This window comes from Xyrauchen texanus, chromosome 1, assembly GCF_025860055.1.
Source record: "Xyrauchen texanus isolate HMW12.3.18 chromosome 1, RBS_HiC_50CHRs, whole genome shotgun sequence".
Taxonomy (NCBI): Eukaryota; Metazoa; Chordata; class Actinopteri; order Cypriniformes; family Catostomidae; genus Xyrauchen; species Xyrauchen texanus.
The window spans coordinates 56,563,773-56,578,752 of NC_068276.1; the positions used below are offsets into that span (position 1 = coordinate 56,563,773).

At 35.9% G+C, this 14,980-nt stretch overlaps 1 protein-coding gene across 4 annotated transcripts in view; it reads right to left on the bottom strand.

Annotated features, from left to right (window-relative positions):
* LOC127655101 (transcriptional enhancer factor TEF-1) overlaps window positions 1–13,999 on the bottom strand; it is a 123,534-nt gene extending 109,535 nt beyond the window's left edge. For 3 of the 4 annotated variants that reach the window (XM_052142905.1, XM_052142988.1, XM_052142760.1), the window contains exons 1-2: window positions 13,612–13,999; window positions 13,070–13,185 (exon numbers count right to left, since the gene is read on the bottom strand). The gene's annotated coding sequence lies outside the window, so the exon portion shown is untranslated. The remainder of the gene's footprint in view (window positions 1–13,069; window positions 13,186–13,611) is intronic. The other variant, XM_052142831.1, reaches the window with a different exon arrangement.
* Between the last annotated feature and the right edge of the window lie 981 nt (window positions 14,000–14,980).

Genomic DNA, 14,980 nt, shown 5'->3' on the forward strand with positions numbered 1-14,980 from the left:
CTATTTTTAATTTTTAATGGATGAGCCCTTTGATGTGTCCCACCCAAACGTACTGTTTCGCAAGGAAAAACATCAGCAAAGGACAGAAAACCATGCTTGCAATTTTTAAATACATCAGCTTCAAAATTAGGACCAGTGAACTGATATATATATAACATATTTCTGACAACAATAAACAATCAATATTGAAATTACACTGATATTATTGACCTTATCCATGCTTCTTAGAATGCATTGGTGACCTTTAAAAGAAAGTGTCTAAATAAATATGCTGCACATTCCACCATCCCAACTTGCAAGCTTGTAAAACAAGTGTGGAAATAGTGCATATAAAACACATGTAATAAAAGCAGTGAATAAATCAGCCTACAATAAAAGAGATTTCCTCGCTGAGGACACAGGCTGAGCGACATGCGGCGAGGCATGAGGAATGAAATGGCAGTGATGGGCAGAGGCCATCTGCATTTCACAAGTCCCAGCACGTCAAAGCGAGCGTCTGTTTGGAGCGCACCTCCATCTGTCATAAATCACTTCTCTCCGCCACAGAACTAATGGCGGAAAGGTCACATGGAATTTTCTGACACGCTGTTTGTTTTTCATCCATCGGCAAAGGGATGAGCCTGTGTTCATTGGTGTCTCATGAGCAGTGGCGACCAGATGAGACCCATCCAACCAGACGCTGCAGTAACATGCTTGTAAAACCCCTGTCAGGTCGGGTTGAGCAATGCGATTTCAAAATATTGTCTAGGTAAAAAAAGTGTAGCTTTGACAATCTAAGCATACAGCATATTCGCAGTTTCTCCTTAAAAACTGTCAGCATTAAAAATATAAAAAGGTTTCTTAAAGGCATAGTTCACCGTAAAAAATGAAAATTATGCAATTATTTACTCACACTCATGCTGTTCCAAACACTTTTAACTTTCTAAGTTTAGAAATAATAGGTCGACAAACAGAAGATTTTGCTGATACCGATAATTAAGGTGATGGAAAAGGCTGATAACAGATACATTGGTCGATTTATGGGCACAGAGGCTCCAAGGGTGTAAAATTATCAAAATCCCAGATGTAGTTTATTGTTCAAACAAAATCCCAATAATTGGCCTAAAAAAAAATATATATATATATATATATATACACATTTTGTGCATAACGTTAGACTATTAACTATAAACAAGTTCAAAACACACTGGGGACTCTTATTTTGAAATTACTGAGACATGGCTGTGTTATAATGCTCTATATTTAAGTATTAGCCAAATTAAGATATTTATAGCCAATATATTTCACCAGATGAAGAGTTTTGCATACATAGATATTTCACAACATGAGATTCAATAACAAATAAATCAGGGTTAACGTTTCAGTCATCTCACGATTCGGATCAGTTCAGTTTACGATTCTTTAAACTAAGCCCGAATCAAGAAATGTTAAGATTGAAAGTTTTATTATTATTGTTGTTGTTTTTGTTGTTATTATTACTTTAAAGACATATGCAAAACATTTCAAATTTAGCACTATTATTAAAAGTGCTATATGATCCATCAGAGATGATAGAACAGGGCAATGTTGACACCAAATGGCACCAATTGGAAATCTAAGCTAATAATAAACTTTCCTGGAAATATGGAATAATGTTAGATACAAATGCTGCTTGACAACACTGTCACTGATTACATACATTAAAAATATTTCACATTAAAGCTCAAATAATATTTTCTCTGCTTCCATCTAAATATTATTTTTAAAAATACATATTTAATGGAAGTGCATGTTTATCCAGTTAAATAATGTCCTTACTTAAAACACTACTGAAATGTTCTGTAGACGTAGGACTTTGTGTGTTTTGGATACAGATGCTTATAAAATAATAACAAGGTCCAAACTCCACGATGCATATACTATTCTATATATCGTGTCATGATACACCGTTACACCTCTATGAATAAGGTTCATTATTATTCACAAGATATGAAGTTGGAGACATGGTGTATGAGCTGACAAGGAAGTTTCCATAGATTTGCATTTGTCTTTGCATTCTTTTGCTTTAAATTTTAATTTAAAACAATTGATTATCTAATCAAAGTAACAAAATATGCACTGAAGTGAGGATAAAAAAAATTGATGAATATTACCAAAGATTTAAAAAAACTATTTATATACAGAAAATCCCCATGAGGTATTTATTTCACCTCTAGAGTCCCCAGTGATACTGTAGAACCAAGCCGTTTTAACTGTAGACACCCCCAGCGCCACCCACAGAGGAACATGAAGTCATACATAAAAATCTCTCAATAACTATCGGCATTGATTTTTACTGATATCCGATAGTTCCAAAAAGCAACTATCGGCACTGATTAATACTTCCCCACTGTTATGTATAACCAAGCCGTTTTATTATAGACTCCTCCGGCTCCAGCCGCAGAGGAACAAGAAGTAATACAAAAATGATAATATAGATTTTTACTGATATCCGATTGTTCCAAAATCCAACTTTCGGCACCGATTAATCGGTAAAACCGATGCATTGGTCTCTATTTAGATGGCTGAAGCCCCATTCACTTTCATTGTTTTTTGTTTTTTAAAACATTAAATGAAAGTGAATGTGACTGCCAGACATCACCTTTAGTGTTCAAAAGAGGAAAGTTAGCCATTCAGTTTTAGTAAATGATGACATAATTTTCATTTATGAGTGAACAATCCCTTTAAAGGTCATTTTTTTTAATATATATAAAATACTTCAAACCCATCTTAAAGTGCAGAGACCACTATAAAAAAGATATTTGTAGCGTGACTTCCCTCAAAAGTGTAAACTCAGTTATGCAATCACAACATATTCTGTTTTGCTAAAGTATCCCGATCAACATGACACAGCAACACTGGTCGAACAAATGGGGTGAATTTGGAGTGGGACTATCTGTTGGTCCAACAAATGGAAAGCGTTGGGAGTGTTTGGAAAACCTGTTTGAAAACAGTCGCTTGGTGAATCTAGCTGCGCAGAAATTACACACTGCATCCTTACCAGATTTCAATTTACTGTATGATTTCATGTATAGCAGTCATATAATTTCTATAATATATATTCTATGTAATTCATAGAAAAAACAATGATCCTCCCATTTACCATAGTTCTGACAAACAGGAAATCCCGCCGTAAAACTCACTCAGTTGTTTGAGTCAGAAGTTGGCACATCAGACACTCTGACAGAGCAATGTTTTGAAAGCACCGCAGAGCCAGTGTTAACACTTTTCGGGAAGTCAACCTACGAATGGCTTACTTAAAAGGCAAATTATTCTAGGCTAGGTACTTTAGCATAAAACAAATACACACTTAACCTTTAGTTCAATGGCTGAAACAATAGTATAGTAAATATTTTAAGCAACAATAACCTAAATCTGAATCCATGTGATTTGTAATATGTACATAAGGCATTTGGGAGGTAAGTCAGTGTTTACAAAGCTGCACTGTAGTGAGATTTCAAACTCAATGACCAGGCCCACTTTGCATACTAATGTTCAGAGGTAGCCTAAAGTCTGTCTCTTCCCCCTTTAAATCCAGGCCAGCTCATGATAACAATACAGCAGCAATTAATGAAAGGCCTGCTAGGGATTTATTGTGATGGAGGAGCATAGAAGATGGTGCCTAATATTCTGGACGCTTGACATTTGAATACAGGCCACAAATTATAAACAGTTTCAGCAAATGAAGTAAGTGACTGAGCGGCTTTGTTCCTCAGGCATACATCTTCTTATTGCGAGCAAGGAACGGGACACACTAACCACTAGTGTGGCCAAGTCTGGGAAAGGAAGTTATTGAAGTCTGGATTTCCTGCTTTCAGCTGTGGCCAAGAACTTGGAGGTTTATGGCCGTTTCAGGAACTGACTCATCTAATGATTCATGGATTAGAGATTGCCTTTCACATGTTTCTGGTCATGGAAAAACCTGTTTGAATAAGAACATACAATGTTTCAGTACAATAAAGACGGGTGGGAGATCTAAACTGTATGATATTATTAGAAATAATACCAAGTTTTAGTAGAATGATTGTTTTTAAAGTTGTTTGGACAGAATTTGTATCTTCCTTCAAACTGACTAAGCTCGCCATCTGGTTTGAGTTACAAAGCCATAACTTTAGAAGTGTTGGAACAATCGTGTCGCTGTTTTTGGGTTTAAAGGAATAGTTCACCCACAAATGTAAATTGTTATGTTGTTCTACACTTATATGACTTTGTTTAATTTTTACATTTATTTATTTATTTATTTGTCATAACCTTTCAATGAATCGGTTAGCCTGGTTCACAAAAAAATGAAAAATGCCTGAATGACTCGTTCACGAATCAGGATGATTATGTTTTCAAATTCACTCACTGACTCAATACGTTTGCAGCAGTTAACAGCTCACTGGAGGTGAAGATTATCAGTGAATAATGACTAAAATTAAGGTTTGTTTGGCATACAAAGTCATCATATGGCTTCAAAAGTATTGGAATTTAATCGACAAGTCATATGGAACACTTTACAGTGGGTAAAGCCTGAACACTTCAGTCCCCATTTAATATATCTGAAGGAATTGTCTTCAGAATTTCACCATTTGAGCTCCACAGAAGAAAGAAAGTCATAAGGAACGGCATGAGGGTGAGTAAATGATGCCAGCATTTTTATTTTTGGCTGATCTATTCCTTTAGCCACAAGGAAAAATGCTCTTAAGTCTCTCTAAATTATCTTGAGGCTCTCAAAATGATCTTCCATTACTAACGTTTACTTTGAACACTTCACAATCATGCTAAAATTAAACTTCAAACTAAAGTGGTCTCAATGTTTTCGAATGGGTGAATGTAGAAATTGTCACTCAGCATATTAGGTCATTACAATCACTTGCACAGTTGATAGACTGACAAAGACAAAAACAAAGAACAAATCATAAAGTGTTTTCCTTTCTTAGTTATTCAGATGGGGCAAAAAGTGAATACACTTGTATAGCGCATCGTGGCAGGTGGTCTTTTTATGGCAGTTGTCATGAAACACATTTACATACATGACGTCAGTGGCTTAGAGGCAGCTTTTTATTTTGGTGGCAATTTACTTCAGTGTCTTTAAGGGCTTGTCATTACAACTAAACAGCAGACCACACTCAGTCATATCCTTTGAGAATCAATTTACCTCAGCCGTGCCCAGACTGCAGGCTTCCCGTTACTGGTTTTAAAACAGTATAAAGCACCACCAATTTTAAGAGTCAGTAGTCATATCAAAAAATTATTTCCCCAACTTGACAACAAAGGCAACAGGAATTTCACAAATGTAAAAGCCTAAATGCAAATCCTGCCATGCACTAAATGCATACACATCAAGTGTACTATTTTACCACAACTGTCGACAATTTTGACTATTGTGCTAAGATGCTGTGGTAAAAGTTGTGATACTGGAATATACATATCCGGGCTCCTTTAAGGAGCTATTTCTACCTGATTTGACCCTTAAAAATGTTGCCAGGTCTCATGAACATTTCGTGACCTTGGCAACATTATTGTAAAATACGATTACGTGCCTTATTACAGGTTTGGCTGCAGTTTCCCATTGAAATATCCAGCAGGGGGCGCCAAAAGCGATTGAAACGGTGTCGTAATCAGACTAGGCTTTTAAGGTGAATATTTCATGGAGGTTTTAATGAGTAAAACGTACCTCCCTAACCAAAACCTTTAACAACAGCGAGAGGTAGACATAAAAAAGGACATACTAACCCTAAACCAACAACCTAAACCTAACCGATAGTGTCCAAATCAAAATGAGAAATGAAAAGCACATTTTCCGGAGCAACCATGTCATCTTGTGTCGGTTCTGACACTCTCGTCTCACGTGGCAGCTTGCGTGCTTCACTGGTCTCGAACCGCATACTTCAGAGTCCAAAGTCCAACACTCTATCAGGTGAGATACCGCGGAAGCTAATTACATTGGAATAAGTGTTTAAATGCAGGTTTGTCTGTAATAGAAGCATTAAAATGTATCGATTTTCAAATGATGTGTTAGTAAAAGTGTTTTGAAATCATAACATAGCAGTGCGTGAGAAATAGTGCGAAATATAAAAGTTAATAAAGTCATAATCAGCTGTTGTCGTCGTGATTTGTGCGAAAGTGAATAAACTGCAGTTGCTGTGTCTCTAGTGTTAATTTCACAATAGAAGTCAGCATGTAAAATCAGGTTGCAAAAATGTATAGAAATATTGATTCTATGAGACTAAGTTGTAAAAATGATTACATTCAGGTAGCCTAATGTAATCACGTTGGTTTAGTAAAGATTGTGATTCATTTTTTTACCTGATTAAAACTAGATAATTTAGATTTACATTTTTGAAGCACATTTTTAGGTTACATGACAATGTAACGTGTGGAGGTTGCTCTAATCCAAATCCCATATTTTCAGAGCAGTGTGAAGACAAAAATGTGATTTCTTTTCTATTAAAATCAACAAACTACAGGTGTACATCACTGCTGTATCTTTCCGTGTCAGTAGCACCTTACTTGAATGAAAAAACAAATACAAAACTACAGCAAGGCAACCCAGAGAAGAGAAAAAAGATAACTTATTTAATACCGGGGGAAAAAAGGTTCCTGCTTGACAACTGCGCAAAAATGTGTTGCTTCTGTTGTTTTTTGCTAGTATGTGTGTAAAATTACTTTTGGACATGTGCGAATGCGTGCGCTTTCACTGTGTCTGTGTTCACACTGATGATTGATATCGTCAAAGCGTTTGTAATGAATCTGGTGGAAAAGAAAACCAGACTGATTGATTTTTGAAAATAGCTTTAGATATAATCCATGAGGAAAGAGCAAAAGGTGCTTTCACATTGTGTTTAGGCACGGCCAGTAACATCAATTCAAATGCGATCATGAGAACGGATATCAGGGATTTCAGCATTCTGGCATAACAGTTTTAAAATGCCACAGTGTTTACACTTTTTGAGGAAATCAACCAACAAAGTGGCTTTCTCTGCAAATTAAGCTGAGATAGAAATAAGTATTTAACATTGGGAAAAATCAAAACACTTCAGCTTTAATAACATAATTTAAACCTTAAAAGGAATATTCCAGGTTCAGTGCAAGTTAAAGCTCAATCAATAGCATTTGTGGCATAATATTGATTACCACAAAAAATTATTTTGTTCCTCCTTTTCTTTAAAAAAGTAAAAATTGAGGTTACAGTGAAGCACTTACAATGTGAGTGAATGGGGGCCAATTTTTTTATGTTAAAATACTTTTTCAAAAGTATAGCCACAAGATATAAAGGATATACACATAAACATTATTTTAGTGTGATAAAATCACTTACTAATCTTTTCTGTGTATAGTTATAGCCAATTTTACAACTTCATTACCATGACAATTTAAACAACCTTACAGCTCAAATAACACATGAGTTTTAACAGAAGAATTAATGTAATTGCTTTTATAAAATAATAAGCTTCACATGTCTGTTTAAACACTCCAAAAACTGGCCCCATTCACTTTCATTGTCCTCATTCACTTTCATTGTCCTCATTCAATTTCATTGTCCCATTCACATCCACTGTAAGTGCCGCACCGCACCGCAACCTCGATTTTGCGTTCCTTAAAGAAAAGGAGGAATGAGTGGTAATCAACATTATACCACGTATGCGGTCAATTGAGCTTTACTTTGTATTGAACACGGAACATTCCTTTATTTTATACCTTAGTTCAAAATCAAGGTGCATTCAATGAACATGTATGAAGTAAACAGTGAATTGACCATGCATTCATTAATCTAACTAGATTTATAATTTATATGTCATCATATTTGAATACGCAAAGGGTCAAACTTTGGTTTGGTATCACATCTGATGTTAATACATACGCTAACTCTTGGCCATTCTGACAATTTCTTTTTTCTCCATCAAAAATGTGTACAAACAAAAACATTGAATCCATATGAAGACCATAAATACATCTGTTTGAGTTTCATCAATCAAAAAAGAGTGACTAATGCTTGAGTTTGTAAAACTGCTCAGTTCAGCCCTTTATTTATTCACAACAGCTGTTTCCATTTCTCAAAGAATGCGCTTGTGAGAAGAGACAAGCATATTTCTGTTGAACATACAGTGAGCATACTACTATTCCTTTCACCTATTCTTCACTCAGTAAAAGTATGAAATACAGTTGGGGAGGAATACTTGTTTTAAAATAGCCCTGCTATTATGTCAGTCATTAAACACCAGACCTTCTAAGGACCTCACAAATGTGCAATATTTTCCATGGCTTTGATTTTTTTGTCCTGCCTGTGATAATCTTGATTCCTGTTTGACCACAGATAGATTCTATTAGGAAATGATGCTTATGAAGAGTAAAACGCACAGGACGTGGCTGTTTGTGTTGGTCTGTCTCCCAGCAGAGTTTAGCAGTTCACATTACCCCATGACCACAGAGAGCTGCAAAGTGAGTTAGCTGCTTCTAGAAGTGGCAAAGGCACTTTTATGCGGTTCATTCATATCTGTTGAAGCCTCGTTGAGGTAAACCCTATTTCATAGTGTATCGCCATTATAAACCTATTTGTTCCATGCTGCCCCCTGAGTAAACATAAATCACATGACGTCAATAAAAGCATCAACATGTGAGAGAAAGAGAAAAAAAAAGCCCAGAGAAGCTCAACGCATTTCTAAAAGCCTATAGCTTGTTTTCTATTCTGTGTGCCAGGTGTTAATTCAAGAATAGCCAATAATTTGGACATCAGTCAAAACAACCCTTGAAATGATTCACTAGAATGATGCAATGTTTCCGGTGGGGAGTCTAACCACAGACAAAAGTACAGTATATTGACATTTTAATAGCAAATACTCACAACTATTAAGTTACAATATTACTTAAAGGGATAATTCGCCAAAAATGAAAATTCTCTCATCATGTACGCACCCTCATGCCATCCCAGATGTATATGAATTTCTTTCTTCAGCAGAACACAAACAAAGATTTTTAGAAGGATATCTCAGCACTGTAGGTCCATACAATGCGAGTGAATGGTGAGCAGACCTTTGTAGCTCCAAAAATCACATAAAGCAAACATAAAAGTAATCCATAAGACTCCATTGGTTAAATCAATGACTTCAGAAGTGATATAATAGGTGTGGGTGAGAAACTGAACAATATTTAAGTCTTTTTTTAATTCTAAATCTCCACTTTCACTTTCCCATGTAAAACAGAAACTAAACAGTCACTAAATGTGACTTTCAGATGAAAAAGTAAAAGTGAAAATGGAGATTTAGAGTAAAAAATCATTTCTAATAAATCACCCACACCTATAATATCGCTTCTGAAGATATGGATTTAACCACTAGAGCCTTATGGATTTGGAGCTACAAAGGTCTGATCAACATTCACTTGCATTGTATGGACTGACAGAGCTGAGATATCCTCCTAAAAATCTTTGTTTGTCTTCTGCTGAAGAAAGAAAGTCATGCACATCTGGAATGGCTTGAGGCTGAGTAAATGATGAGAGAATTTTCATTTTAGGTTGAACTATCCCTTTAAACTTTACATGTAGACTGAATCAACAGGTTGTTTTTAGAAGAGACTGTATTTTAGTAATAAAAATGTCATTTGCATAACTCAATTTCCATCAGTCACTCAAAAAATACAAACAAAGGAAATGCTATTGTTTAGCGAGCAGCATATCATTCAGACAACAATATTTGACTTTCTAATCTTTTATAATTAAAAAAAAAACAAATAACTTGAGAACACGTAAAAAGTTAACGACTCAAATATGAAGTAGTTTAAAATGTAATTGATAAGGTAAGTGAACAGATATCTCATCTGAAATGTACACGAGCCATATAGTGCCACGACCGCTGCCGCCTGTTGCTGGCATAACAATAGCCGGGCCTAAACAGCGAATGACGGGCACAGTATGACAAATGGCAGTTCCCTGAGCAGTAAATGTGCGAGCAAACGTTCATATTTGCATTTTATTTCCTTACAGGTGCAGAGAGGGACTAAACCAGATGTCTGCTGGAGCACAGCACTGTTTGCCGTCTGCAACTCAACAGGCTAGCACACACTCCTCCCAGCCTAAGCAACAGGAAAAACAATAGGTTCTCTCTATCCGCTCCCATTCCCCCACAATCCTCCATTCCCAGAGGTAACCCAATCCACTATGTCTGAGCGGTGCACCTATTCTCTTCTCATTTCACAACTGAAAGAACTGCTTTCTTCCTCGGCCACGGCGAAGAGCACCACTGAAAAAGAAAAGTATTGAAATGTATGGGTTTTTTCCATCCTTCTAATTCAAATTCATTATTTATGCCCAGCCATGTGGGATTTCCCTTAACACAGGTTGAAGTCCTATTTTAAAGTGGACTGCTATGCTGTACGTTGCAAGCCAAACAGTGCCACATAAAAGAAAACAGAACAGTATAACAAACAACAACAAAAAACTCATGCAACCTGATTATTACAAATTTGCGCATTGACCAAAAGCACACCCAGCATAAGGTGTGCCGGTATACAGCTAAGACTAAGTTGAAAACTTATTCACTGCTCAAGATAATTATTTCTCCTCATATTAGATCATTTATATTTGTTTACCAAATTAAAACGTGTATGGATGTAGCCGATGAGTAGTTAGTCTTCCAACCACATACATAACATCAACACATGAGTTCAATGTACAATGTTTCATACTCATCTGAGAATGTCAAGCAGTCTTGTGTTCAACACGTTTACACACTGCATAAAACTGAACACACAGCACCTTTTACTATGCTTATTTTTCAAACAACAAGCAGATTTGCATCTCATCACTGCCTGTGTCATGTCAGGGGTTGCGTCTGATAGAAGTCAATGTGTTTAACGTACTACATGATAATGAACTAGAGGATACAATCAACACATTGTGTCTCTCTGACCCTACTTTATAAAGGGGGCCAATGTGAAATATAAGACAATAAATAATTGCAAGAAAAGGGGTCTTTTCCTAAAACACACAATAGGGGAACTTGTTTCCTGTCAAGAATGAAACTCCATAGCAGGGCAAGGGGCAACATTCTTAAAGCTTTAGCATTAGAAAAAGACAGGAAATGCCCATAATCCAAACCCATGATGAAAATCATGGTTGTAAACCCATGATTTACAATGAATGCTCTTTATCCTGTACAGTAGTTATGAAAAATACTAGGCTATAAAACTCTTAACTCTTACAACATACTCTATGTGCGCCATGGCAAGCATAGTGTCAGCCAAAATAATATCCTAGCTAATGGACCCTTTTCACAGATTGTGATGATGCATTTCGGCCTTATTTTGCAGCGTAAATGTAGCAGACTTCTTTGGGATTTTTTAATAATTTAGAGTACATTTATAACATTATCTTTTGTATTGCATTACCCTGGAATTGGTTTTAAAAAGCGAGTTACCACAAATGCAGTGAGGTTTCTGAAACAGCTGCTAGGAGAGTAGCAGTAAAGTTCGACTGTTAAACCTTCTCTCTTCTAATTATCGCAATCAATCGCTCTCTAATTCTCGTCACATGGAAAGTTGTGCAAACGTAATGGTGGTGTTTTTCTTTTGATGTTGGAGCAAATGTGTAAGCAAAAATTATATTTGCCGTTGTCTCCCATTCACTCCCATTTGCCATTATTGAAGTTTACCCTGCAATCGTTTACTTCCACGTTCCAAAACACAGAAGTGTAAAAAGGGTCCGAACCAAGTTACAGTTTTTGTTGTAATAACAGTGATTTTTTTTGCAAGAGACTCATGATAATCAACTCATTATGCAAACACTTCATAACTCAGCAATGAACCCTTTGTTCAAATTTGATGAGCATTTCAGGAATACAAAAGCTCTGGGCTTATTAAACGTCATTTAGTTGTATTAATCCATGCATACGTCTGCTATATGGCAATAGACACAAAACAAATATTGATGTATGGTTTTCACAGATTTAAACAATTAAAAAAGTCACATACTTCCACATATATGCAATGTATATTTCAAAAAACTTGTTTTCATAAATGCAACATATATTTTCCAAAATCATAGTGAAATTTCAATATTTACATATATGCCCAAATATATTAAGTATATTTATATATGTGGCCATATCAGACTTCTGTATGGGAACTGGAGTTGAATGCCAGACTGGAATAAACTGAAGAAGAGCAAAGAGTGACAGGTCAAAGTTTACGAGCTCACTCTGGCAATTACAAATAAAATTCATAAAACTTTGAGAAGTGGTTTAACAACACCCGTGTACATGCTCTAAGATAACATGCTACATTACATTAGGTAAAAAGCTTGGACAGTTTTTGGAGTTGGTAAAGCTAGTCATTGGTACAGTGCTAGGCTTAGCTACCGTCCTGCTGTTATCGTTGCATTCAATATCTGTTCTCATGATTATAAAAAAAACTGTGTTTCTCAATAGAAGTGTCATTATCACACCCTGACACGCTGTAACTGGCATCTGAATATTAAGTCCAAATGCAATACGCTGAAGCTGGACATTGCTCCATAAAGAAACAGGGCGGGCAATCCCAACAAAGGAAATGACAGAGGAATAGATTCAGATTCTCCCATGCAACCTTTCGGAATACAAGCCCACAAATCTACAAACAAAGTCAACAACTGCTGGGATACAGAATCAGAATGAGCTTTATTGCCAAGTATGCATCCACATGCAAGGAATTTTTCTTGTATAGCTACAAACAATACAACAACAAGACAGATATAATAATTTTTTTTTTAAAATAACAATTTGAATAAAATGAAAGAGCTGGGATTGTATATAGGTTAAATAATTCGGTTATTTTAACTATTGTGACAGTCAACAAAAGTTTCCTAAACTAAAGAGTGTCTAAGGCTCTGAAGTTTACTTATAAGAGCACACAGGGTGGTTGTTGTTGTTGTTGTTGTTGTTGTTTATTAAATAAAAGCTTCAAGTTAAAATGGATTTTATAGTATTTCAGTAACAATTAAATTACAAGACGACCATTTTTATGCAACCTAAGACAGAAGCAAAGAGTTCAATGAAGTCAGATAAATAAAGAGAAGAAAGGTCAAATGTGTACTTACGGGTAAGATTTCAACAGGAGCTCGCGAGTAAACGCCAAAGATGCGCGAGCAACAAGTCTCTCCGCGCGATATTTTTTGCACCGCTCCGAAAACGTTGCGAGGAAATATGCAGCCAACTATGGAGGAGAAAACAGCAACATTTGGATCCGTCATCTTGTCCAAAATTATTTTTCATGCAATAATGTACGTCCATTAATGTTTTCCCCCAAAACGACGCTTTGTTGTTTCTGGTGTACATTTACAGGACTTACTGAGGGGCACGAGCGCGCGAGGTCATGCTTCTTTCGCAACAACAAAAAATGCGAAAAATGTCAAAGATTTTCGCGCTATGTCACACTGAGTCGGTGCACAAAGTGAAAGCACCCTGTTGATGCAGCGTCGAACTAAACCCCATTGAAAAGATACTTTCAGTCCGACCCCTCTCGTTACATGCCTGTCAACAATCATAATAGCGTAGTACAGTTTTTATTTGCTCGTGTCCCAACTTATACGAAAAATAAACCATTTCGCATACCATAAAGGCTAATAGCCTCAAAACTTACCTTAACGTCCGCTTTATTTATATCAATTTTTAAGTTCGGCCCCTTGGTTTCTTTTTTTTTTTTTTTTTCTAGTGTGTGTGTTTATATATAGTTCTTTTTTTTAGAATTTTTTTTAGCTTTTTTTTTTTTTTGCAAACTGTGTAAAGTTATTCTTGTGTTTCTTGGGCCGGCCGGGAATGTGACGTGAATCTCCGCCGCACCGATAGAGATGCGAAGAATGCTCGGAATGAGAGCAGGAATGAAATGAACGCGAGCGTCGAGTTTGCAGTAGGGCGGAGCGAGAGGGTGGCGTCATCCCAGAGCTTCTCCACCGGGAAGGAGGGACCACACCATGGGGATGACCTCACAGGACACGTCCAAATCACCCTCCAAAGAGAGAGAGAGAGAGAGAGAGAGAGAGAGTTATGTCGTGTTAAATGCTTATTTTATTTTATATTGTATAGTGTATATTGTTATTATAGTTTTTATTTTATTTGATTCAATACCTGGCACCTTATATTAATTCTATCTTTATTGCTATCTTTAATATTATTATTATTTGTCTTGTCATTATCTGTTTTGTGTATTAATGCTTTGTCAATATTGCATGTAAACACAATCATGCCAATAAAGTACTTTTAAATTGAAATTGAAATTGAGAGAGTGAGAGCAACTGAGCTGTTGATACTTTCTAACCCACCATTTATTTTAATATTTATTTATTTTTTTTTTTATTTTTTGCAAGGATTCAGATCTCTGTCTAGTAGTTTTAATAGTGTATTAGCTTAACTTCATTTCATGTATATTAAAAGGAGAATAAAGTAATTTTATACCTAAGCCACAGCAAAAATAAATACATAAATAAAGTATGAATGTTATTGCACTGGCCAATGTAACCAAATAAAAAATGATTTTGCAAGTGGCATTTATTTTGAATAAAGATAAGCCTAAGTACAGTGGCCAAGGGGTGCACAACACAACAAAATTAGCAAACCAAACAAAAGTTGAAAACACAATGGAAATAAACCGAAATTAAACCACAACGATATTAACAAAAAAAATATTGTAAAAATATTTTTTTGTTAATATCGTTGTGCTTTGCTTTGCTAATTTTTGCATTGCATTTTTATTTTTTATTTTATAATTTTTATTTTTTGTGGCTAATTTTCGTTATCTTGTGTTTTTTCTGTTGTAGTGATTAATTTCCATTATGAGGCGATCGTCTGTGTTCGGTGACTGTTACCGTCTCCTTGAATAACATATAACGTGGGCGTAAGGGCAGCCGGTGGAGTTTCTGGTGCCCCCTCTAGGGTATGATGGTGCCACCCGAGGGATTTGGTGCACTACCCGGAATACGTAATATGCTTATTGGGGCTTTTGTGGCTTTTTT